Below are 24,440 nucleotides of genomic sequence, written 5' to 3'. Positions count from 1 at the left end.
CTCAATTTTCTTCCCCCCTGCAGCAAGAGGCGTGGCCCCAGCAGTTCTGGACCCGGTGCTCTGTCAGCACCCAAAGCCCGGTCTTCTTCCTTACACCCCCATCCTCCTTTAACTTGCCATACCACGGGCGAGAGCTCTTTCACCTGACGTTCACATTCTTTCAATCCTTGAATGATGCTTTGCCAGATGAACTGATATTGTTCATAACGGGTGGGGGGGCACTCCGGCACAAGACAAGCAAGCCCCGAAACAGAAGAAATGCTGTAGATGTGGACAAGATTTCCCTCACCACCTGAACAAATGTCCAGCTATAGGACAAACATGCAGTAAATGTGGAAAAGAGAACCATTAGGCAGCTGTCTGCAAGTCAGTGCACAACAAGTCTCCTCTGTCTATGACAAAGCCCACGAATATAAAAATAGTAAATCAGGATACAGAAGAAATGCCTGTGGCTGAGAACTATGTGTTCACTACCTCTGCCCCTGGCTCCGTGCCGTCTCCCTGTATCACGCTCACCATCTGCGACACGGATATCACCTTTACAATAGATACGGGAGCTTCAGTGGATATCATAGACAGCAATGTATATGAACAATTGAAAACAAAGCCAGTCTTACAGCAAGTGCATACTAAAATCTTTCCATATGGATCTAAAACACCTCTTATTACAATGGGACAATTTGACGCTGAACTTAGTTATAAAGAGAATAGGCAGAAAACCACTTTTCACACATTACAAGGATCGGGAGGCTGTCTTCTCAGCTATCACACTGCCCTGAAGCTAGGACTCATCCAGATTATTCATACTATAACTGACCCAGCGGATCTGGATGTACAAGCCATGGTGAACAGCTTTCCCTCCTTATTTAGTGGTTTGGGAAAACTAAAGAACTCTCAAGTGCATCTTCAAGTAGATGACAGTGTTCGTCCAGTAGCCCAGGCTCACAGGCATATTCCATTTCACCTGAGAAAGAAGGTAGAAAAGGAACTCCAATTGCTCATGGATGAGGACCTTATTGAAACTGTTACTGGTTGCACTCCGTGGGTCTCTCCACTTGTGGTAGTTCCAAAACCAAAGACTCCAGAGCAGGTGAGACTGTGTATTGACATGCACCTGCCCAACACCGCTATTCAGAGAGAAAGACATATCTCACCAAGAATTGATGACATCATTCGTTTTTTCAAAGCTTGACCTCAATTATAGTGATAACATACTGGTTTTTGGGAAAACTCAAGCTGAACACAATCATGCACTATATGCTATCTTCGAATGCCTGCTCTCTGCTGGACTTACATTGAACAAAGAGAAATGTGAATTTGATAAAAGTTCATTGGAGTTCTACGGTCACATCTTCTCGGTGGAAGGAGTACGACCTGATCCCAAGAAAGTGGAATCCATCAGAGCAGCCTCAATTCCACAGAAAGCCAGTGAAGTGCGCTCTTTTCTTGGAATGGCCAGCTACTGTGCTAGATATATTCCAAATTTTTCAACAATCAGCACTCCATTAAGAGAACTTACAAAACAAAGTTGTGTCTTTCAATGGTCCCAGGACTGTCAAGTCTCTTTTGACACTATTAAATATGAACTCTGCTCAACAACCACCATGGCCTATTTTGATCCAGCTCTTCAAACTGAACTGATTGTGGATGCCAGTCCTATGGGACTGGGTGCTATTTTAGCGCAATACAAAGATGACAATCAAAGTCCCCACATCATTTCTTATGCAAGCAAAAGCCTAACAAACACTGAAAGAAAATATTCACAACCTGAAAAAGAAAGCTTAGCAGTTGTCTGGGGATGTGAACACTTTCACTTATTTCTCTATGGAGCTCCCTTCACCATTGTCACGGATCATCAAGCTCTCCTTACAATTTTTGGAAATCCCCAAGCTAAATTGCCTGCATGGATCGAATGATGGGGTCTATGTCTACAGGACTACAATTATAACATTGTTCACAAACCTGGAAAGTATAGCAATCTGGCTGATTATCTCTCAAGACATCCTGTGAATGATGATATACCTGGGCATTCCTCCATTCAAGAATACATATGATTTGTTGCAGCTCAAGCTGTGCCAAAAGCACTTTCTGTTGATCAGTTTGTGAATGCAACAACAAGTGAGAAGACACTCTGTGCCTTAAAACAAATCATCCAAAATCGAAGGTGGCATGAAATTCAAAAGGAAAAATTTCCTGATTCTGGGATTGATCTGAAGGAATTAAAACTATTTTCAAATGTACGTGAGGAATTGTCAGTCACTGAAGAGCACCTCATCCTTTGAGGTACCAAACTGGTTGTACCTAAGGCCTTGCACAACTTAGTCATACAGATAGCACACGAAGGTCATCTAGGAATTGTTGGTACAAAAAAGTTACTCAGAGAAAAAGTGTGGTTCCCAAATATGGATCAATTGGTGGAAGAGAAGATTAGACACTGCTCCACTTGTCAATTAATTACGCCATCATCAAGGTTAGAGCCACTACAAATGTCTCCGTTATCCACTGCTGTCTGGGAGGAAGTGGCCGTCGACATATATGGACCATTACCAAATGGCCAATACATTCTAGTAACAATTGATGGATATTCTAGATACCCTGTTATTTAGTACATCTCTTCAACGTCTGCTAATAGTGTCATACCAGAACTGGATAACATTCTCTGCATATGGCATTCCTGTCATGCCGTGCTCACCAGGAGGCGGGGCTTCGGCCCCGACGTCACTCCCTCCGGTACGGCGGTCCCTCAGGGGTCCCCGTCGGGTGCGCATGCGCAACTCTCGTCCCCGGGTCTCCTCCTCCATACCACGTTTGCGCTTGCGCACTCCTGTCAGTGCTGTATAGGGCTCGGTCCTCTCTATGGTATTGGAGGACCTGACCCGGAACCACTAGTGGTCATGTGCTTTCTGGCTAGGTCCTGACCCGGAACCTGTAGTAGTCATGTGCTATATCAGACGACCTCCCCCTAGGGGAGGTGCCTGATTATTGTTTTGCTTCCTGGCTGGGTCAGCTGTGTCCCAGCCTGGCTGTGCGCTGTTCTCAGGTCCTCTGCTCTGTCTGCTATTCTGTGGTGCTCCTAGCACATGCTCTGAACCCTTGTTGCTTCATGCTCAGTTGTGCCTCCTGGCACATCCTCTCGTATCCTGTCCCTTGTTTCTTGCTCCGCCGTGCCTCCTGGCATTCACTCTATTCCTGTGTTCTGTTACTTGCTACACGCCTTATGTGCCCACGTGTACCCGTCTAGCACTACCCTGTACTCAGCGCACTCCCGTGTACTCTCCTGTGTTCCCTAGTATCCTGCACCCTCCAGTCACACAGTCTCGTATCTCCTGTGAGCCGGCCGCCTGGTGCCAGCAGTCGTGGTATCGTATCCCCTGGGGCTTGCTCCTGACACTCCCTGTATAGGGGGTGGTCCTCTAGGCTAGCTCGCCCTGGGAGGGTTGGTGCCGCGACCCAGAGGGTCCACTCCAGGAGTCGCTAACACTCTAACACTCTAACAGTATAATCAGGCCATGGACCCCGCTGGTACTGCGACTTCCGTCCAAAAGGAGCTGACGTTCCTCCGGGAAAACCAGATTAGGATTATGGCATTTCTCAAGTGCATGGAGTCCGGTTTATCTGCCTCTCAGTCCTCTGAGCCTGGGAATGCTGCCCAGTTGGCTAGTCTCCAGCAGGAACTTGCGCAGCAACGCGACTCCCAGGCTCAGATTCTCAACTATATAGCGTCGGTAGATAATCGGCTCCTTTCCATACAATCTGCCCAGGCCATGCTTCCACACTCGCTTCCGCGCCTATGCAAGCCACCCCAGTATAGTGGTGACTAGTGTTGAGCATTCCGATACCGCAAGTATCGGGTATCGGCCGATACTTGCTGTATCGGAATTCCGATACCGACTTCCGATATTTTTTCAATATCGGAATTCGGCATCGGAATCGGAAGTTCAGTTGATTGACGGCCTGACGTCATCATGATGCGCGGTGTGTGCGCATCATGATGCGCCGTCATTTCGGGCCTTCCGGGGGTCTCTGCCGGCCTGCCGGGGGGCTGTGCCGGCCTGCCGGGGGGCTGTGTGGACTGCCCGGGGTCTGTACCGGCCTGCCGGGGGGCTGTGCCGGCCTGCCGGTGGTCTGTGCACCCTGTGGGGGTCTGTACCGGCCTGCCGGGGGGCTGTGCCGGCCTGCCGGGGGGCTGTGCTGATGTCCGGGGGTCTGTGCAAGCATCGTCCGATGGGACTACAAGTCCCATCGGGCGATGCCTGCTACCATGACAGTGATTGACACATTAGCCAATGATGGGACAGTAGTAGTCCCATCATCCGGCTAATGTGTTAAATGTTAAAAAAAAAAAAAAAAAAAAAAAAAATACTACATGCATGCTACATACATACTACATGCATGCTACATATATACTACATACATACTACATACATGCTACATACATGCTACATACATACATACTACATACATACTACATACATACTACATACATACTACATATATACTACATACATACTACATACATGCTACATACATACTGCATGCTACATACATACTACATACATACATACTACATACATACTACATACATGCTACATACTGCATGCTACATACATACTACATACATACTACATGCATGCTACATACATACTACATATATACTACATACATACTACATACATGCTACATACATACTGCATGCTACATACATACTACATACATACTACATGCATACTACATATATACTACATACATACTACATACATGCTGCATGCTACATATATACTACATGCTACATACATACTACATGCATGCTACATACATACTACATATATACTACATGCATGCTACATACATACTACATACTACATATATACTACATACATACTACATATATACTACATACATACTGCATGCTACATACATGCTACATACATACTACATACATACTACATACATACTACATGCATACTACATATATACTACATACATACTACATACATGCTGCATGCTACATATATACTACATGCTACATACATACTACATGCATGCTACATACATACTACATATATACTACATGCATGCTACATACATACTACATACTACATATATACTACATACATACTACATATATACTACATACATACTGCATGCTACATACATGCTACATACATACTACATACATACTACATGCATGCTACATGCATGCTACATGCATGCTACATGCATACTACATACATACCACATACATACTACATGCTACATACATACCACATATATACTACATACATACAATACATTCATACAATACATACATAGACATACAGTACATATAACATAGAGTAACATACTTACCAATACTTGTCACATTGTTCCCCGAAGCCATTGTCTATTCCGGGATAAATATTAACATAACAAACCACAAAAATACTCACCCACGATCCGAAGCAGTCCACGAGTGTGTCCCACGACGATCTTGGGTAGAGAACTGCAGCATCAGATGATGCTGCCGTTCTCTACGGGCTGTAGGAATCCAATGACGGAAGGTAGGTATCCTTCCGCACTGTATTCCTCCGCCACTTAAAAAAAAAAAGTCCCTAGTCTCACTTTATGCCATTGCTGTGTGGGAATTTCCCACACAGCAATGGCATAAAGTGAGACTAGGGACTTTTTTTTTTTTAAGTGGCGGAGGAATACAGTGCGGAAGGATACCTACCTTCCGTCATTGGATTCCTGCAGCCCGTAGAGAACGGCAGCATCATCTGATGCTGCAGTTCTCTACCCAAGATCGTCGTGGGACACACTCGTGGACTGCTTCGGATCGTGGGTGAGTATTTTTGTGGTTTGTTATGTTAATATTTATCCCGGAATAGACAATGGCTTCGGGGAACAATGTGACAAGTATTGGTAAGTATGTTACTCTATGTTATATGTACTGTATGTCTATGTATGTATTGTATGAATGTATTGTATGTATGTAGTATATATGTGGTATGTATGTAGCATGTAGTATGTATGTGGTATGTATGTAGCATGCATGTAGTATGTATGTAGCATGCATGTAGTATGTATGTAGTATGTATGTAGTATGTATGTAGTATATATGTAGTATGTAGTATGAATGTAGTATATATGTAGTATGTATGTAGCATGTAGTATGTAGCATGCATGTAGTATATATGTAGTATGTATGTAGTATGTATGTAGCATGCATGTAGTATATATGTAGTATGTAGCATGTAGTATGTATGTAGCATGCATGTAGTATGTAGCATGTAGTATGTATGTAGCATGCATGTAGTATATATGTAGTATGTATGTAGTATGTATGTAGCATGCATGTAGTATGTATGTAGCATGTAGCATGCATGTAGTATATATGTAGTATGTAGCATGTAGTATGTATGTAGCATGCATGTAGTATATATGTGTTATGTATGTAGCATGTAGCATGCATGTAGTATGTATGTAGTATATATGTGGTATGTATGTAGCATGCAGTATGTATGTAGCATGCATGTAGTATATATGTAGTATGTATGTTGCATGTAGTATTTATGTAGTATGAATGTAGCATGTATGTAGTATGTAGTATGAATGTAGCATGTATGTAGTATGCATGTTGTATGTATGTAGCATGTAATTTTTTTTTTTTTTTTTTTTTTACATTTAACACATTAGCCGGATGATGGGACTACTACTGTCCCATCATTGGCTAATGTGTCAATCACTGTCATGGTAGCAGGCATCGCCCGATGGGACTTGTAGTCCCATCGGACGATGCCTGCACAGACCCCCGGAGCCTGCACAGACCACCGGCAGGCCGGCACAGCCCCCCGGCAGGCCGGCACAGCCCCCCGGAGCCTGCACAGCCCCCCGGCAGGCCGGCACAGCCCCCCGGCAGGCCGGCACAGCCCCCCGGCAGGCCGGCACAGCCCCCCGGAGCCTGCACAGCCCCCCGGCAGGCCGGCACAGCCCCCCGGCAGGCCGGCACAGCCCCCCGGAGCCTGCACAGACCACCGGCAGGCCGGCACAGACCACCGGAGCCTGCACAGACCCCCTGGCAGGCCGGCACAGCCCCCCGAAAGGCCCGTACAGACCCCAGAGAGGCTGTACAAGGGCAGGAAAGGGTTTTTCTTATTCCGATACCGGAAGTCCCATAGACTTGAATGGGACTTCCGGTATCGGAATCGGCGATACCGATACTTTTTTTAAAGATCGGCCGATACCATCCGATACGATACTTTGAAGTATCGGACGGTATCGCTCAACTCTAGTGGTGACCCTGTGTTGTGTCGCGGATTCTTGAACCAGTGTCGTTTGCATTTTGAGTTTTTGCCGCAGCATTACCCCACCGATCGTGCTAAAATAGCATTTATTGTTTCTCACTTAGAGGGTAAGGCGCTTGCGTGGGTGAATCCCCTTTGGGAGCGTGATGACCCGCTCGTCGCTCAGCTTTCCATCTTTTTGGACACTTTCCGTAAGGTGTTTGACGAGCCGGGTCGCCTTGCTTCCACCACCGAGTCCCTCTTTAATCTTCGTCAAAGTTCTCTATCGGTTGGACAATACGCGATATGTTTTCGCACTTTGTCCTCTGAGCTAGGTTGGAATAATGATGCCCTCGTAGGGGCCTTTTGGCGTGGTCTGTCCGGTCGGATCAAAGACGAACTGGCGGGCCGAGATACCCCTACCAATTTGGAGGATCTTATCTCTCTCGCGACACGCATTGATTTGCGCTTCCAGGAGCGCACCCGCGAGTCAGCCAGAGAGAGAGGGTCCTCTCGCCTCTCTTCGTCCACTCGCAGTTTTTCTCATCCGTTACCCGAGTTATCTGCGGCAGATCCGGTACCTGAGCCTATGCAGGTGGATCGCCTCCAGATAGCTCAACGGCGTCATGTGAAAAGGCAGGCACAAGGGCTCTGTTTCTATTGTGGGGATGCCTCCCACTTTCTACGCTCATGTCCCAAGAGACCGGGGAAGTCTCTCCGCCTGGGACTGTTAAGTGAGGTCTCCCCAAGTGTATGTGATTCCTCTCTACCCCTGACCGTGCCGGTCTCCCTGAATTTTGGTTTCGAGACTTTTACTGTGAAAGCTATTGTGGACTCTGGCGCAGTGGGTAACTTTATTAGTCTCGAGGCAGTTAAGAAGTTTCGCATCCCTGTCAGACCCCTGGAGTCTCCTAGGTCAGTAGTTCCGGTCGACGATAAGCCCTTGCAGGACACCGTTAACCAGGTCACTGAGGAAGTTGAGTTGCAGATTGGCACATATCATCAGGAGCGGATCTCCTTCTACGTATTGCCGACTTCGCCTCATACCCTTCTTCTTGGCCTTCCTTGGTTACGTATTCATGGGCCGACCCTGGACTGGCAATCTGGTGATATACTCCGTTGGGGACCGTCCTGTCAAAAGAGTTGCCTGCTGTTCATTCATCAGAAGAACCCTGCTTTCTCGTCTTCGACGGTTATAGGTCCGCCGTCCACCATCCCGTCTGTGACTTGTGACATTGTCGAGAAGGTGGCTGAGAGTCAGTCTCCACATCCGTCAAGCATCCCGTCTGTGACTTGTGACACTGTCGAGAAGGAGGCTGAGAGTCAGTCTCCACATCCGTCAAGCATCCCGTCTGTGACTTGTGACATTGTCGAGAAGGAGGCTGAGAGTCAGTCTCCACATCCTTCAAGCAACCGGTTTGTGACTTGTGACATTATCAACAGGGGGGCTGAGAGTCAGTCTCCACCTCCGTCAAGTGACCGTCCCAAGGTAATTACCGTGGCTTCCGTCAAGTTGACGCCCCAGCGTCCAGGGGAGACCTTTGTGTCTAAAGGTAACCGTAAAGGTGTGTTATCCTGGGGACATTCTTCTCCGGCTGCTGGTCATGTTGGTGCCAAGAGGACACTCTCCCGTTTATCCCACGATTACTGGTGGCCGTCTATTGCTCAGGACGTCAAAGACTTCGTGGCTGCTTGCCCATCGTGTGCCAAGAAGAGACTCCCCAAGCAACCATCCTCCGACAGCTCGCCTCCTAAGGATGACTTCCAATGACTGCACCACCACTTCGGCCTCCAAGCATGTCTGTGTGCCTCTGCCGGTTCGACCTGTCTCGGGGATACCTGCCTCTGACTCTCTGTCCGTGGAGTTCTCCAGGGTATGGCAGGAGACCGAATTTTCTCGTATTGAGACTTTGGATCTCATTGGTCCTCATGCAGTTAGGAAGTGTCTGGATCCCGCTCCTAGTGTCAAGGTGCTATTTTCCAGTTCTAGAGAGAGGGGGCTTAAAGGAGGGGGTACTGTTATGCCGCACTCACCAGGAGGCGGGGCTTCGGCCCCGACGTCACTCCCTCCGGTACGGCGGTCCCTCAGGGGTCCCCGTCGGGTGCGCACGCAACTCTCGTCCCCGGGTCTCCTCCTCCATCCCACGTTTGCGCTTGCACGCTCCTGTCAGTGCTGTATAGGGCTCGGTCCTCTCTATGGTATTGGAGGACCTGACCCGGAACCACTAGTGGTCATGTGCTTTCTGGCTAGGTCATGACCCGGAACCAGTAGTAGTCATGTGCTATATCAGACGATCTCCCCCTAGGGGAGGTGCCTGATTATTGTTGTGCTTCCTGGCTGGGTCAGCTGTGTCCCAGCCTGGCTGTGCGCTGTTCTCAGGTCCTCTGCTCTGTCTGCTATTCTGTGGTGCTACTAGCACTTGCTCTGAACCCTTGTTGCTTCATGCTCAGTTGTGCCTCCTGGCTAGTGTTGAGCATTCCGATACCGCAAGTATCGGGTATCGGCCGATACTTGCTGTATCGGAATTCCGATACCGACTTCCGATATTTTTTCAATATCGGAATTCGGCATCGGAATCGGAAGTTCAAAGTTGATTGACAGACTGACGTCATCATGATGCGCGGTGTGTGCGCATCATGATGCGCCGTCATTTCGGGCCTTCCGGGGGTCTCTGCCGGCCTGCCGGGGGGCTGTGCCGGCCTGCCGGGGGGCTGTGTGGACTGCCCGGGGTCTGTACCGGCCTGCCGGGGGGCTGTGCCGGCCTGCCGGTGGTCTGTGCACCCTGTGGGGGTCTGTACCGGCCTGCCGGGGGGCTGTGCCGGCCTGCCGGTGGTCTGTGCACCCTGTGGGGGTCTGTACCGGCCTGCCGGGGGGCTGTGCCGGCCTGCCGGTGGTCTGTGCACCCTGTGGGGGTCTGTACCGGCCTGCCGGGGGGCTGTGCCGGCCTGCCGGGGGGCTGTGCTGATGTCCGGGGGTCTGTGCAAGCATCGTCCGATGGGACTACAAGTCCCATCGGGCGATGCCTGCTACCATGACAGTGATTGACACATTAGCCAATGATGGGACAGTAGTAGTCCCATCATCCGGCTAATGTGTTAAATGTTAAAAAAAAAAAAAAAAAAAAAAAAAAAATACTACATGCATGCTACATACATAATACATGCTACATACATACTACATACATGCTACATACATGCTACATACATACTGCATGCTACATACATACTACATACATACTACATGCATGCTACATACATACTACATGCATGCTACATACATACTACATGCATGCTACATGCATGCTACATACATACTACATGCTACATACATACCACATGCATACTACATACATACTACATATATACTACATGCATGCTACATACATACTACATGCTACATACATACCACATACATACTACATACATGCTACATACTACATACATACTACATACATACTACATGCATGCTACATACATACTACATGCATGCTACATACATACTACATGCATGCTACATACATACTACATGCATGCTACATGCTACATACATACTACATGCATGCTACATACATACTACATGCATGCTACATACATACTACATGCATGCTACATACATACTACATGCATGCTACATACATACTACATATATACTACATGCATGCTACATACATACTACATGCTACCTACATACCACATACATACTACATACATGCTACATACATACTACATATATACTACATACATACTACATATATACTACATGCATGCTACATACATGCTACATACATACTACATACATACTACATGCTACATACATACCACATATATACTACATACATACAATACATTCATACAATACATACATAGACATACAGTACATATAACATAGAGTAACATACTTACCAATACTTGTCACATTGTTCCCCGAAGCCATTGTCTTTTCCGGAATAAATATTAACATAACAAACCACAAAAATACTCACCCACGATCCGAAGCAGTCCACGAGTGTGTCCCACGACGATCTTGGGTAGAGAACGGCAGCATCAGATGATGCTGCCGTTCTCTACGGGCTGCAGGAATCCAATGACGGAAGGTAGGTATCCTTCCGCACTGTATTCCTCCGCCACTTAAAAAAAAAAAAGTCCCTAGTCTCACTTTATGCCATTGCTGCGTGGGAAATTCCCACACAGCAATGGCATAAAGTGAGACTAGGGACTTTTTTTTTTTTTTAAGTGGCGGAGGAATACAGTGCGGAAGGATACCTACCTTCCGTCATTGGATTCCTGCAGCCCGTAGAGAACGGCAGCATCAGCTGATGCTGCAGTTCTCTACCCAAGATCGTCGTGGGACACACTCGTGGACTGCTTCGGATCGTGGGTGAGTATTTTTGTGGTTTGTTATGTTAATATTTATTCCGGAAAAGACAATGGCTTCGGGGAACAATGTGACAAGTATTGGTAAGTATGTTACTCTATGTTATATGTACTGTATGTCTATGTATGTATTGTATGAATGTATTGTATGTAGTATGTATGTAGTATATATGTGGTATGTATGTAGCATGTAGTATGTATGTAGTATGTATGTAGCATGCAGTATGTATGTAGCATGCATGTAGTATATATGTAGTATGTATGTAGCATGTAGTATGTATGTAGCATGCATGTAGTATATATGTAGTATGTAGCATGTAGTATGTATGTAGCATGCATGTAGTATATATGTAGTATGTAGCATGTAGTATGTATGTAGCATGCATGTAGTATATATGTAGTATGTAGCATGTAGTATGTATGTAGCATGCATGTAGTATATATGTAGTATGTAGCATGTAGTATGTATGTAGCATGCATGTAGTATATATGTAGTATGTAGCATGTAGTATGTATGTAGCATGCATGTAGTATGTATGTAGCATGCATGTAGTATGTATGTGGTATGTATGTAGCATGTAGTATGTATGTAGCATGCATGTAGTATATATGTGTTATGTATGTAGCATGTAGCATGCATGTAGCATGCATGTAGTATGTATGTAGTATATATGTGGTATGTATGTAGCATGTAGTATGTATGTAGCATGCAGTATGTATGTAGCATGTAGTATATATGTAGCATGCAGTATGTATGTAGCATGCATGTAGTATACACTCACTGGCCACTTTATTAGGTACACCATGCTAGTAAGGGGTTGGACCCCCTTTTGCCTTCAGAACTGCCTCAATTCTTCGTGGCAGAGATTCAACAAGGTGCTGGAAGCATTCCTCAGAGATTTTGGACCATATTGACATGATGGCATCACACAGTTGGCGCAGATTTGTCGGCTGCACATCCCTGATGCGAATCTCCCGTTCCACCACATCCCAAAGATGCTCTATTGGATTGAGATCTGGTGACTGAGGAGGCCATTTGAGTACAGTGAACTCATTGTCATGTTCAAGAAACCAATCTGAGATGATTCGAGCTTTATGACATGGCGCATTATCCTGCTGAAAGTAGCCATCAGATGTTGGGTACATTGTGGTCATAAAGGGATGGACATGGTCAGCAACAATACTCAGGTAGGCTGTGGCGTTGCAACGATGCTCAATTGGTACCAAGGGGCCCAAAGAGTGCCAAGAAAAAATTCCCCACACCATGACACCACCACCACCAGCCTGAACCGTTGATACAAGGCAGGATGGATCCATGCTTTCATGTTGTTTACGCCAAATTCTGACCCTACCATCCGAATGTCGCAGCAGAAATCGAGACTCATCAGACCAGGCAACGTTTTTCCAATCTTCTACTGTCCAATTTCGATGAGCTTGTGCAAATTGTAGCCTCAGTTTCCTGTTCTTAGCTGAGAGGAGTGGTACCCAGTGTGGTCTTCTGCTGCTGTAGCCCATCTGCCTCAAAGTTTGACGCACTGTGCGTTCAGAGATGCTCTTCTGCCTACCTTGGTTGTAACGGGTGGCAATTTGAGTCACTGTTGCCTTTCTATCAGCTCGAACCAGTCTGCCCATTCTCCTCTGACCTCTGGCATCAACAAGGCATTTCCGGCCACAGAACTGCCGCTCACTGTATTTTTTTTCTTTTTCGGACCATTCTCTGTAAACCCTAGAGATGGTTGTGCGTGAAAATCCCAGTAGATCAGCAGTTTCTGAAATACTCAGACCAGCCCTTCTGGCACCAACAATCATGCCACGTTCAAAGGCACTCAAATCACCTTTCTTCCCCATACTGATGCTCGGTTTGAACTGCAGGAGATTGTCTTGACCATGTCTACATGCCTAAATGCACTGAGTTGCCGCCATGTGATTGGCTGATTAGAAATTAAGTCTTAACACACAGTTGGACAGGTGTACCTAATAAAGTGGCCAGTGAGTGTATATGTAGTATGTATGTAGCATACATGTGGTATGTATGTAGCATGTAGTATGTATGTAGTATGTATGTAGCATGCAGTATGTATGTAGCATGCATGTAGTATATATGTAGTATGTATGTAGCATGTAGTATGTATGTAGCATGCATGTAGTATATATGTAGTATGTAGCATGTAGTATGTATGTAGCATGCATGTAGTATATATGTAGTATGTAGCATGTAGTATGTATGTAGCATGCATGTAGTATATATGTAGTATGTAGCATGTAGTATGTATGTAGCATGCATGTAGTATATATGTAGTATGTAGCATGTAGTATGTATGTAGCATGCATGTAGTATATATGTAGTATGTAGCATGTAGTATGTATGTAGCATGCATGTAGTATGTATGTAGCATGCATGTAGTATGTATGTAGCATGCATGTAGTATGTATGTGGTATGTATGTAGCATGTAGTATGTATGTAGCATGCATGTAGTATATATGTGTTATGTATGTAGCATGTAGCATGCATGTAGCATGCATGTAGTATGTATGTAGTATGTATGTAGTATATATGTGGTATGTATGTAGCATGTAGTATGTATGTAGCATGCAGTATGTATGTAGCATGTAGTATATATGTAGCATGCAGTATGTATGTAGCATGCATGTAGTATATATGTAGTATGTATGTTGCATGTAGTATTTATGTAGTATGAATGTAGCATGTATGTAGTATGTAGCATGAATGTAGCATGTATGTAGTATGCATGTTGTATGTATGTAGCATGTAATTTTTTTTTTTTTTTTTTACATTTAACACATTAGCCGGATGATGGGACTACTACTGTCCCATCATTGGCTAATGTGTCAATCACTGTCATGGTAGCAGGCATCGCCCGATGGGACTTGTAGTCCCATCGGACGATGCCTGCACAGACCCCCGAAGCCTGCACAGCCCCCGGCAGGCCGGCACAGCCCCCCGGCAGGCCGGCACAGCCCCCCGGCAGGCCGGCACAGCCCCCCGGAGCCTGCACAGCCCCCTGGCAGGCCGGCACAGCCCACCGGAGCCTGCACAGACCACCGGCAGGCCGGCACAGGCCCCCGAAAGGCCCGTACAGACCCCAGAGAGGCTGTACAAGGGCAGGAAAGGGTTTTTCTTATTCCGATACCGGAAGTCCCATAGACTTGAATGGGACTTCCGGTATCGGAATCGGCGATACCGATACTTTTTTTAAAGATCGGCCGATACCATCCGATACGATACTTTGAAGTATCGGACGGTATCGCTCAACTCTACTCCTGGCACATCCTCTCGTATCCTGTCCCTTGTTTCTTGCTCCGCCGTGCCTCCTGGCATTCACTCTATTCCTGTGTTCTGTTACTTGCTACACGCCTTATGTGCCCACGTGTACCCGTCTAGCACTACCCTGTACTCAGCGCACTCCCGTGTACTCTCCTGTGTTCCCTAGTATCCTGCACCCTCCAGTCACACAGTCTCGTATCTCCTGTGAGCCGGCCGCCTGGTGCCAGCAGTCGTGGTATCGTATCCCCTGGGGCTTGCTCCTGACACTCCCTGTATAGGGGGTGGTCCTCACTAGGCTAGTTCGCCCTGGGAGGGTTGGTGCCGCGACCCAGAGGGTCCACTCCAGGAGTCGCTAACACTCTAACAATTCCAAGAGTGGTTAAACCAGACAATGGACCTCCATTCAATGGACATATGTTTACACAATTTTCTGAATACTTAAGATTCAGCCACAGGAAAATCACACCTTGTTGGCCACAAGCCAATGGAATTGTAGAACGTTTCATGCACACTATGGGGAAACAAATCAAGGCAGCTAGTCTGGAGCACACCTTACTGAAACAGTCACTATACAAATTCTTGCGCAATTACCGAAATACACCACATTCCACCACTAACGTTGCTCCATCTCATCTAATGTTCAGCAGAACTCTTCGTATACGGATCTCTGATGTGACCAGCCATCCCCTACCAAGTGACTCTTCAATGTGATCAACAGATTTCTCTAACAAGCAAGCCATGAAACATTATGCAGACAGAAGGCAAAGGGCACAGCCAAGTGCCAGCAAAAGAGGTGATGTCGTTGTTGTGCGTCAAAGATCAACCAACAAAACCTCACCTGTGCAGAACTCCCACCGGTAGAGTTGGTACCCGAAGGTGGAGAAGGCCAACATGGGGTAGTTGATCCATCAGCAATGGACTCCCCCAATGAACCCAGACATTACCCTACACGGGAAAGAAGGGCTCCATCAAGACTTATTGAAGAGATGTAATTAAAATGCCTGATTTGAAATGAACAAATGAGACAGTACAGACATATGTTTTTGCTTGGATGTTCTTCTTTGTTTTTTTCTTTTTCTCTCTTTTCTTTTTCTTCTTTTCATGTTGTTGCCTTGTCAATATTTTTTTTAGAGTTTGTTAATATATAAAAAAAAAAAAAAGAAAAAAAAAGAGGGATGATGTAATGTATAATGATTTGACCTGTCTCTTTAAGAAAGGAAATCTTGTGACTGGAAGGTTATAGACAGGAAGTGGGTTGGTGGAGTTTCAGTTTCAGTTTAGCCTGATGAGGGAAATGTGATGCTGTGTGTTGGAGGGAGAACGTGTGGACATTACACAGTAAGCACAGGAATCAGACTGCATAAAACTGGGATAAAGTCATTTTCTCTGATGAAGCCCCCTTCACCCTGTTCAGATTATTTCCAGCATGATGGAGCACCATGTCAGAAGGCAAAACTGAAATCTAAGTGGCTCATTGAAAATGGTCAGGAAACTTGCCAGATATCAGTCCCATTGAGAACCTATAGTCAATTCTCAAAAAGCAAATGAACAAACAAAACAGAAATTGCAGAAATAGTAATGAACTCTAAACACTGATTAGGCATCTTCCACAATTGTACATGTGTAGTATGGGCCCAGATTGGGGGGTGATCCACTGCTTACCGCGACCAGACGACACAGACACCAGACAGAGGCAGATTTTGGTTGCAACAGGTCCGAGTTTATTGGCCGTCCTCCTGACGACCGTAGCCATACACAGCAGCTCCTTTACAGCTCTCCGTATTCAGGCCCGGGTACCTTCACCTTGCTTCAGTCATAGTGACGTTCCTCGCGGATCTTTCGCTGGGGCTGCCCTATGCCTGTCTACCGCCAGTGCTTCACCAGTCCGAGGTCGTCATCCAATCGGTACCCCCGGGGCCTCGTCTGTCCTGCGGTTCTTTGTGTAAGGCCACCCCCCTGACTATCTCTTCCTATCAGTCCCCTGGTCGAGCTCTCCACCGTTGTCAGTCCTCCGTACTGAGTCTTCTCCTCCTGAGCTCCTCCCGAGATTAGCCTAGCCTGAAACCCTGTCCTGTCCTATTTATCCCCTTCCTCAGGAATTTCACTCCTGGGTTCCTATCTCCCCGTCCCCCATGACTAAGCAGTTTCTAAAGCCCTAAGCTGCTGTCAAGTCCTGAGCTACGCTCCCCTGCCATCTTGTGGTGAAACTTAGGTATTGCACTCCTATTCCATTTTCCCCAGCAGTTTCCCTTCTGTCATTACAAACATCCGTCTACAGTGCACAAACCGTCCCTTCTGCCCTCAGCCAAGTCCATCCGTCAAGTCACCCTCCCCACACATGTATATCAGGGATCTCAACTTTTACCAGAAACCTCCTGAAGAATAAGGTGAGAGTCGGCAAGGGTGGGTCATGCAGAATGATAATTTATGGATTTATCTAATTCCTATTTAGTTTTTGCCTTTCTCTAAATAAACTGCGATTTTGTATGCATAATGTATTAATTAATGCACTCCACCTACGTAAGGGAGTTAGGGACTATTTGTTGCAAAATTTATACTCATTAGCAATCAGACATTGTGGAAGAGTGAACATGGTAGATTACAGAAATAACTAACACACAAAACCAAAGAAGTCATACAGTATAGTATTAATAGCAAACTCTAACAATTAATTAAGCACCATGTGCTGTCTGCTCAACAGCATAAGCCTGCAGCTGTTGTATATGCCACCACTGTTCACATCACGACCTTCACATGAGGCATCCACATTTGAAAACGTATCACTCAGTGGAGCAATGTATTTACTGCTCAATGGAGCAAAGGTATTCAAAGATATCACTCAATGTAGTAATAGACGGTAAAGGTCTCAGGTTTTGTTTTTTTTTAGAACTTTCAATATTTCTATATGTTTTATGGAATTGTAGAAAAGCACAATATGGTACAATTTTCTACAGCCTTAAGGCAGTACCTTTTTTTTCCAAATGTCTTTGCTTGGTGCATGGCGAGATAGTGATGTGAACAAACGTTAAGATCCACTAACAAATCACAATATTTATGCACAATGCTAGGATATGTACAAAGATTCATGGAATATGATTATTATAATGATATTACATTTACAATTAAAATACTTTAAAAAGCAAATATTTCTTCTTTAAGATCATGTGAAATGTTCTGCTAGCTTACATTAAATGGGATATATATGTGTAAAGCCTCAGATAAATAAGTAAATAACTCACAAATTGAGCAGCGGAGAAATGATTTATTAACAGGAGTTTAGTGACGAGAGAGGGCTCTCTTTAAGTGCAGGTGGAATGAAAAATTTACTAAACTGAGTGACATGAAAATTTTGCAGGACAGAATTGAAGATGAATTTTTCATAGGCTGGACTCCATTCACCTTGAATACACACTCCAAAACCACTATTAAAATTTTACGCCAGCTTCATGCCATCACAATCAAAGGTGCCACTTTTGTATTTGGCACATTAACTCTTTCCCTACTAGAGAAAGACAGATATGAAAAGAATGACTGAAAGCAATGAGAAATGAGGATTGTCCTTAGAAAGAAGTGAATTTTATTCTCTCATTACAGGTTCATTCAGTTATCCGATTTTCTCGTACAAGTGCCATCTGTGTTTTCCATGGATAGCACTCACAACTATGACAGTCTATAGACATTTGCATGTCCAGTTTTTAACTTGGATGGACTGGTCAATACAAAATCACAGAGACTTGTCCACTACTGATATAAGTGTCCGATCAAACTTGCAAATGTGAGGCTAGATCTGTCCAAAAATTGGACAGTACTTGGATGCCATCCATATGCTGTCTGTTTGTCAAGGACTTTTTGGTAGGAGACACTTGAAAAGCCATCATAATTTTTTTCCACCTGAGAAAAACTGTTATAATTCTGACCAATCTCTGATGGTAAAGAATGACACAGTGATTAAATGCTGGATATTCTGAGGAAACTCTGATGACAAAGAAGGGGTTTTTTTGAGTATGAGAAAAATCACTCATGTCTGAATGAGCCCTAAATCACATGGATTCAAGCAGTTTATTATGTGTGCAGTCTGTTATATTTGACTTACATGAATGCCTACAAGAAAAAACTCTTAGGTTGAGACATTACACAATAAGCCTACTACATCCAATAACAAAACTGATTCTACTAGGCAAAACAGTGCCTTTATAAGACAAAATGGATTCCATAGTTCCTTATGACCAGATGCCAGTGATCAAGCCCTGACCAGCAATTTTTTACACTTTAAAAATAAAAAAAGTATACATATATTCATAAATGATTAGACAAGGTTATATGTGGGCAATGTTTGTATGGATATTATGGTCTCACCTTGTGAGGTGGAGTATCTAAGCCCAGGTTAGGGTAGTCACACGGATCCCAGGCGATGATGCAGCAGGCTGGTAAGGCACGTGGGAAGCAAGGACTACAAGCACTAGAGGCCACAGACAGTACATTGGAAAGCAGGTATGCAGCAGGTAGTAGGAAGACTGCAGGCAGACACAGGAAAATTAAGATTCTTAATATCAAGACACAGGTGTGTGTCTTGGTGAGCCTTATATAGGCCTAGGTATATAATGTGGGGCAGGAAAGAACAAGCTAGTTAAAACCACCTGAGTCTGATGCGATTGGAAGTGGGAGTACACAAGTCACTCCAACTCCTACTACCACTCCCATCAGACTCAGATGGTTTTAACTAGCTGATTCCTTCCTGCCCTATAAATTGTAGGCTTTTAGTCCAAGAGAGGTGTCTTATCAGTTCAGGGACCCAACTATAAGGTATGCATTGATGGTGCAGTTGGGCTCATATACATTGGCCAACATATGGCCGTATATACTCATGTATAAGCCGACCCGAGTATAAGCCGACCCCCCTAATTTTGCCACAAAAAAAATAGGAAAACTAATTGACTTGCTTATAAGCCTAGGGTGGAAAATGCAGCAGCTACTGATAAATTTCAAAACTAAAAATAGATACCAATAAAAGTAAAATTAATTGAGACATCAGTAGGTTAAATGTTTCTGAATATCAATATTGAATCAGGAGCCCCATATAATGCTCCATGCAGTTCATGATGGGTCCCATAAGATGCTCCATACAAAATACACCCTATATAATGCTGCACAAAGGTTAATAATAGCTCCATAAGATGCTCCATAGAATAATATGCCCCATATGCTGCTCCATAAAGGTTATGGCCCCAGTTATTTAGTGTTACAAAAGAAGAGATATAGCTATCACTAAAAAATGATATGTGGTGCTGTACCCCATAGTCTGGAAGTTTTGGAAATTGAATGGTAAAGGCAAATATTGTAAAGCGCCGTGTCATGCTTTGCTGTTACCCTGTTGGTGACTGCCAGGTTACAGTTGAGCTGTATGCAATACAATAACAATTTTTTTTTTACTAATTGCCTTGATTTGAGAGTCAAATTAATGATAATTTTTCTATAGCTACTAGTGTTGAGCGCAAGTACTCGCTTCTCGTGTCTGCATCGGGTGATTGGGTATGCACAGAGTATCGCGGGTGCTGGAGTAACATGCTCAAGTCCCCACCTCTCGTGTTTTGCGACTTTTAGGCTACTTTCACACTAGCGTTTTTTTGCGCTGTGCTGCGTGCGCAGTCCAAACGCATACAGAAAACGCATCAAGCGTTTTGCATGCGTTTGCTTATTTTATGCGCATGCATTTTAACCAGTTTGACTCTTAAAACGCATGCGTTTTTAAACGCTGACGTGCGCATGTCCATGCGCACGCCAGCGTTCCCATAGACTGCAATGTGTTTTTTTGTGCATTTGTGCGCATGCATTTTTTTGACACAGGTTGGGCGCACAAAAAATGCAACAGGGTGCGTCCGGCGCGCATAGGCGCACACTGCAAAAAACGCATGTGCACAAAAACGCATACAAACGCTAGACAATGCGCACCCTTATTAAACATAGGGGCGCATTGCGCATGCGCATGTATGCGCACACAGCGCAGCGCAAAAAAGCTAGCTTGAAACCAGCTTTAGACAGCCAAAAAACCTGCAGGGATTGCCCTTGTATGGCAGGCAATCCCGTCATGTTTTTTTTGGCTGTCTAACAGCCGCAAAACACGTGGGGTGGGGACTTGAGCATGTTACTCCAGTACCCGCGATACTCTGTGCTTACCCAATCTCCTGATGGAAACTAGAGTAGTGAGCACTTGCGCTGAACACTAGTAGCGACTCAATGTGTTTGTGGTGCTACTTTAGGCTCCTCTTACAGAATTGGATATGAGATTCAAGCTAGGACGGATGTATTCTGACAAAAAATGCTGCCACTTTTGCAGTCAGGGAAGGATGCTATCAACAGAAAAGCTCCCTTTCAACTCATGGATTTTCCACCCTTGCATTGTTCCAGATGTTTATGAATGATAACTGTGATTAAAAAGGCACTGGAAATGTGATGTTAGCAAGAATCCACAGGTGGGTTGTTCCACAGCAAAAATAAGCCATTTTGGTTGCAGACATACACACTTAAGATATACCCATTCTTAGTATATGCATGCATTGAAACTGAGAAATCTCAATAATTACTTTTACTTCTCCTACATGGGAAACAGAGCTCCAGTCTTCCTGCATGATTCATCGAATGGTGACATGGAGGGTCCTGATCAGGGGCGGACCTACCGCCAGTGCAGCCCCTGCATTGCACAGGCCGGGGGAGAGCGGGCCTCTCCAGCCTCCAGCACCACATGGCTAATTATTCAGATTAGCCATGCGGAGCTGCCAGGCGCAAGGAAAGGAGCCAGCCCTGAGGTGAGAGGATATCAGCGTCAGTCACGCTGTGCTGCGCTGCTGCTGTGGGGGAGGAGAGGAGGAGACTGTCTCACTCACTGTTCCTGTGGCGCCGGCCGGACGGTGGCTGCAACGGCAGGTCAGTCAGTCACTTGTGTGTGTATGATGTATATGTGTATGTCTGTGTATGTTTGTGTATGTCTGTATGTGTGTCTGTTAGAGTTGAGCGAAACGGGTCGAAAAAATTCAAAAGTCGCCGACTTTTGGCAAAGTCGGGTTTCATGAAACGAAACCCGACCCTAGGATGAGGTCGGCCACGAGGTCGGCGACTTACGCGCCAAAGTCGCGTTTCAAAAGTTTGTTTTGCGCTCTTTTTCAGCCAATCAGGATCCACGGACACTGTGGGCAACGTGATGACATAGGCACGGGTCACCACCATCTTTCAGAAGGGCATGCAAGTGATTGGCTTGCTTTGGTGGGCGTCACAGGGGGTATAAAAGGGCGTGCACGCCGACCGCCATCTTACTTCTGCCGATCTTAGTATAGGGAGAGGTTGCTGCTGATTGTGTAGGGAGAGCGTTAGGCAGGGAAGAAGACAAAAAAACTGCTTCTGCTGCTAGCGATTTGGCCTGCACAACACACCAGTCACTGTTTGTGCAGTGCAAGGGGAGGCTATATAGTGGTGTATCAGTGGTGTTGGTTGTTGGGCTGCCTTCTAAGGCTTCCTGACATTCCTGCATTGCTGTTTACCCACTGCTACGCAAACTGCTTTTTTAAAAGCAATCCCAATTTTTTTTTTTTGTCCTGCTGAGAAGAAAAAAAAACTGCTTCTGCTGCTAGCAATTTGGCCTGCACAACACACCAGTCACTGTGTGTGCAGTGCAAGGGGAGGCTATATAGTGGTGTATCAGTGGTGTTGGTTGTTGGGCTGCCTTTTAAGGCTTCCTGACAGGCTGGCATTGCTGTTTACCCACTGCTCCGCAAACTGCTTTTTTAAAAGCAATCCAATCTCCCTTATCCTCTAGTCACTTTTGTCACAGCTGTGCCATCGAGCCTGTCACATAGCGCTCAGATATTCATTGGGCCTCACACAATCCAAAAGTGTCCAGTGTCCAAAAGTGTGTGCAGAGATTCAAAATCTCCCTTATCCTCTAGTCACTTTTGTCACAGCTGTGCCATCGAGCCTGTCACATAGCACTCAGATATCAGTGGGCCTCACACAATCCAAAAGTGTCCACTGTCCACAAGTGTGTGCAGAAATTCAAAATCTCCCTTATCCTCTAGTCACTTTTGTCACAGCTGTGCCATCGAGCCTGTCACATAGCGCTCAGATATCAGTGGGCCGCACACAATCCAAAAGTGTCCACTGTCCACAAGTGTGTGCAGAAATTCAAAATCTCCCTTATCCTCTAGTCACTTTTGTCACAGCTGTGCCATCGAGCCTGTCACATAGCGCTCAGATATCAGTGGGCCTCACACAATCCGTCCAGTGTCCAAAAGTGTGTGCAGAGATTCAAAATCTCCCTTATCCTCTAGTCACTTTTGTCACAGCTGTGCCATCGAGCCTGTCACATAGCGCTCAGATATCAGTGGGCCTCACACAATCCAAAAGTGTCCACTGTCCACAAGTGTGCGCAGAAATTCAAAATCTCCCTTATCCTCTAGTCACTTTTGTCACAGCTGTGCCATCGAGCCTGTCACATAGCGCTCAGATATCAGTGGGCCTCACACAATCCAAAAGTGTCCACTGTCCACAAGTGTGTGCAGAAATTCAAAATCTCCCTTATCCTCTAGTCACTTTTGTCACAGCTGTGCCATCGAGCCTGTCACATAACGCTCAGATATCAGTGGGCTTCACACAATCCAAAAGTGTCCACTGTCCACAAGTGTGTGCAGAAATTCAAAATCTCCCTTATCCTCTAGTCACTTTTGTCACAGCTGTGCCATCGAGCCTGTCACATAGCGCTCAGATATTCATTGGGCCTCACACAATCCAAAAGTGTCCAGTGTCCAAAAGTGTGTGCAGAGATTCAAAATCTCCCTTATCCTCTAGTCACTTTTGTCACAGCTGTGCCATCGAGCCTGTCACATAGCACTCAGATATCAGTGGGCCTGACACAATCCAAAAGTGTCCACTGTCCACAAGTGTGTGCAGAAATTCAAAATCTCCCTTATCCTCTAGTCACTTTTGTCACAGCTGTGCCATCGAGCCTGTCACATAGCGCTCAGATATCAGTGGGCCTCACACAATCCAAAAGTGTCCACTGTCCACAAGTGTGTGCAGAAATTCAAAATCTCCCTTATCCTCTAGTCACTTTTGTCACAGCTGTGCCATCGAGCCTGTCACATAGCGCTCAGATATCAGTGGGCCTCACACAATCCGTCCAGTGTCCAAAAGTGTGTGCAGAGATTCAAAATCTCCCTTATCCTCTAGTCACTTTTGTCACAGCTGTGCCATCGAGCCTGTCACATAGCGCTCAGATATCAGTGGGCCTCACACAATCCAAAAGTGTCCACTGTCCACAAGTGTGCGCAGAAATTCAAAATCTCCCTTATCCTCTAGTCACTTTTGTCACAGCTGTGCCATCGAGCCTGTCACATAGCGCTCAGATATCAGTGGGCCTCACACAATCCAAAAGTGTCCACTGTCCACAAGTGTGTGCAGAAATTCAAAATCTCCCTTATCCTCTAGTCACTTTTGTCACAGCTGTGCCATCGAGCCTGTCACATAACGC

General features: G+C 45.5%; 1 long non-coding RNA gene across 1 annotated transcript in view; it reads right to left on the bottom strand.

Annotated features, from left to right (window-relative positions):
• Window positions 1-19,455, bottom strand: part of LOC141059004 (uncharacterized) — a 62,798-nt gene extending 43,343 nt beyond the window's left edge. The window contains exon 1 of the long non-coding RNA XR_012222364.1: window positions 19,280-19,455. This is a non-coding gene — a long non-coding RNA (uncharacterized lncRNA). The remainder of the gene's footprint in view (window positions 1-19,279) is intronic.
• Window positions 19,456-24,440: the final 4,985 nt, after the last annotated feature.

This window comes from Dendrobates tinctorius, unplaced genomic scaffold (genome assembly GCF_039654945.1).
Source record: "Dendrobates tinctorius isolate UK_male_01 unplaced genomic scaffold, ASM3965494v1 ptg000223l, whole genome shotgun sequence".
NCBI lineage: Eukaryota > Metazoa > Chordata > Amphibia > Anura > Dendrobatidae > Dendrobates > Dendrobates tinctorius.
The sequence above is the reverse complement of the archived record's forward strand: the minus strand, read 5'-3'. Positions and strand labels throughout refer to the sequence as shown.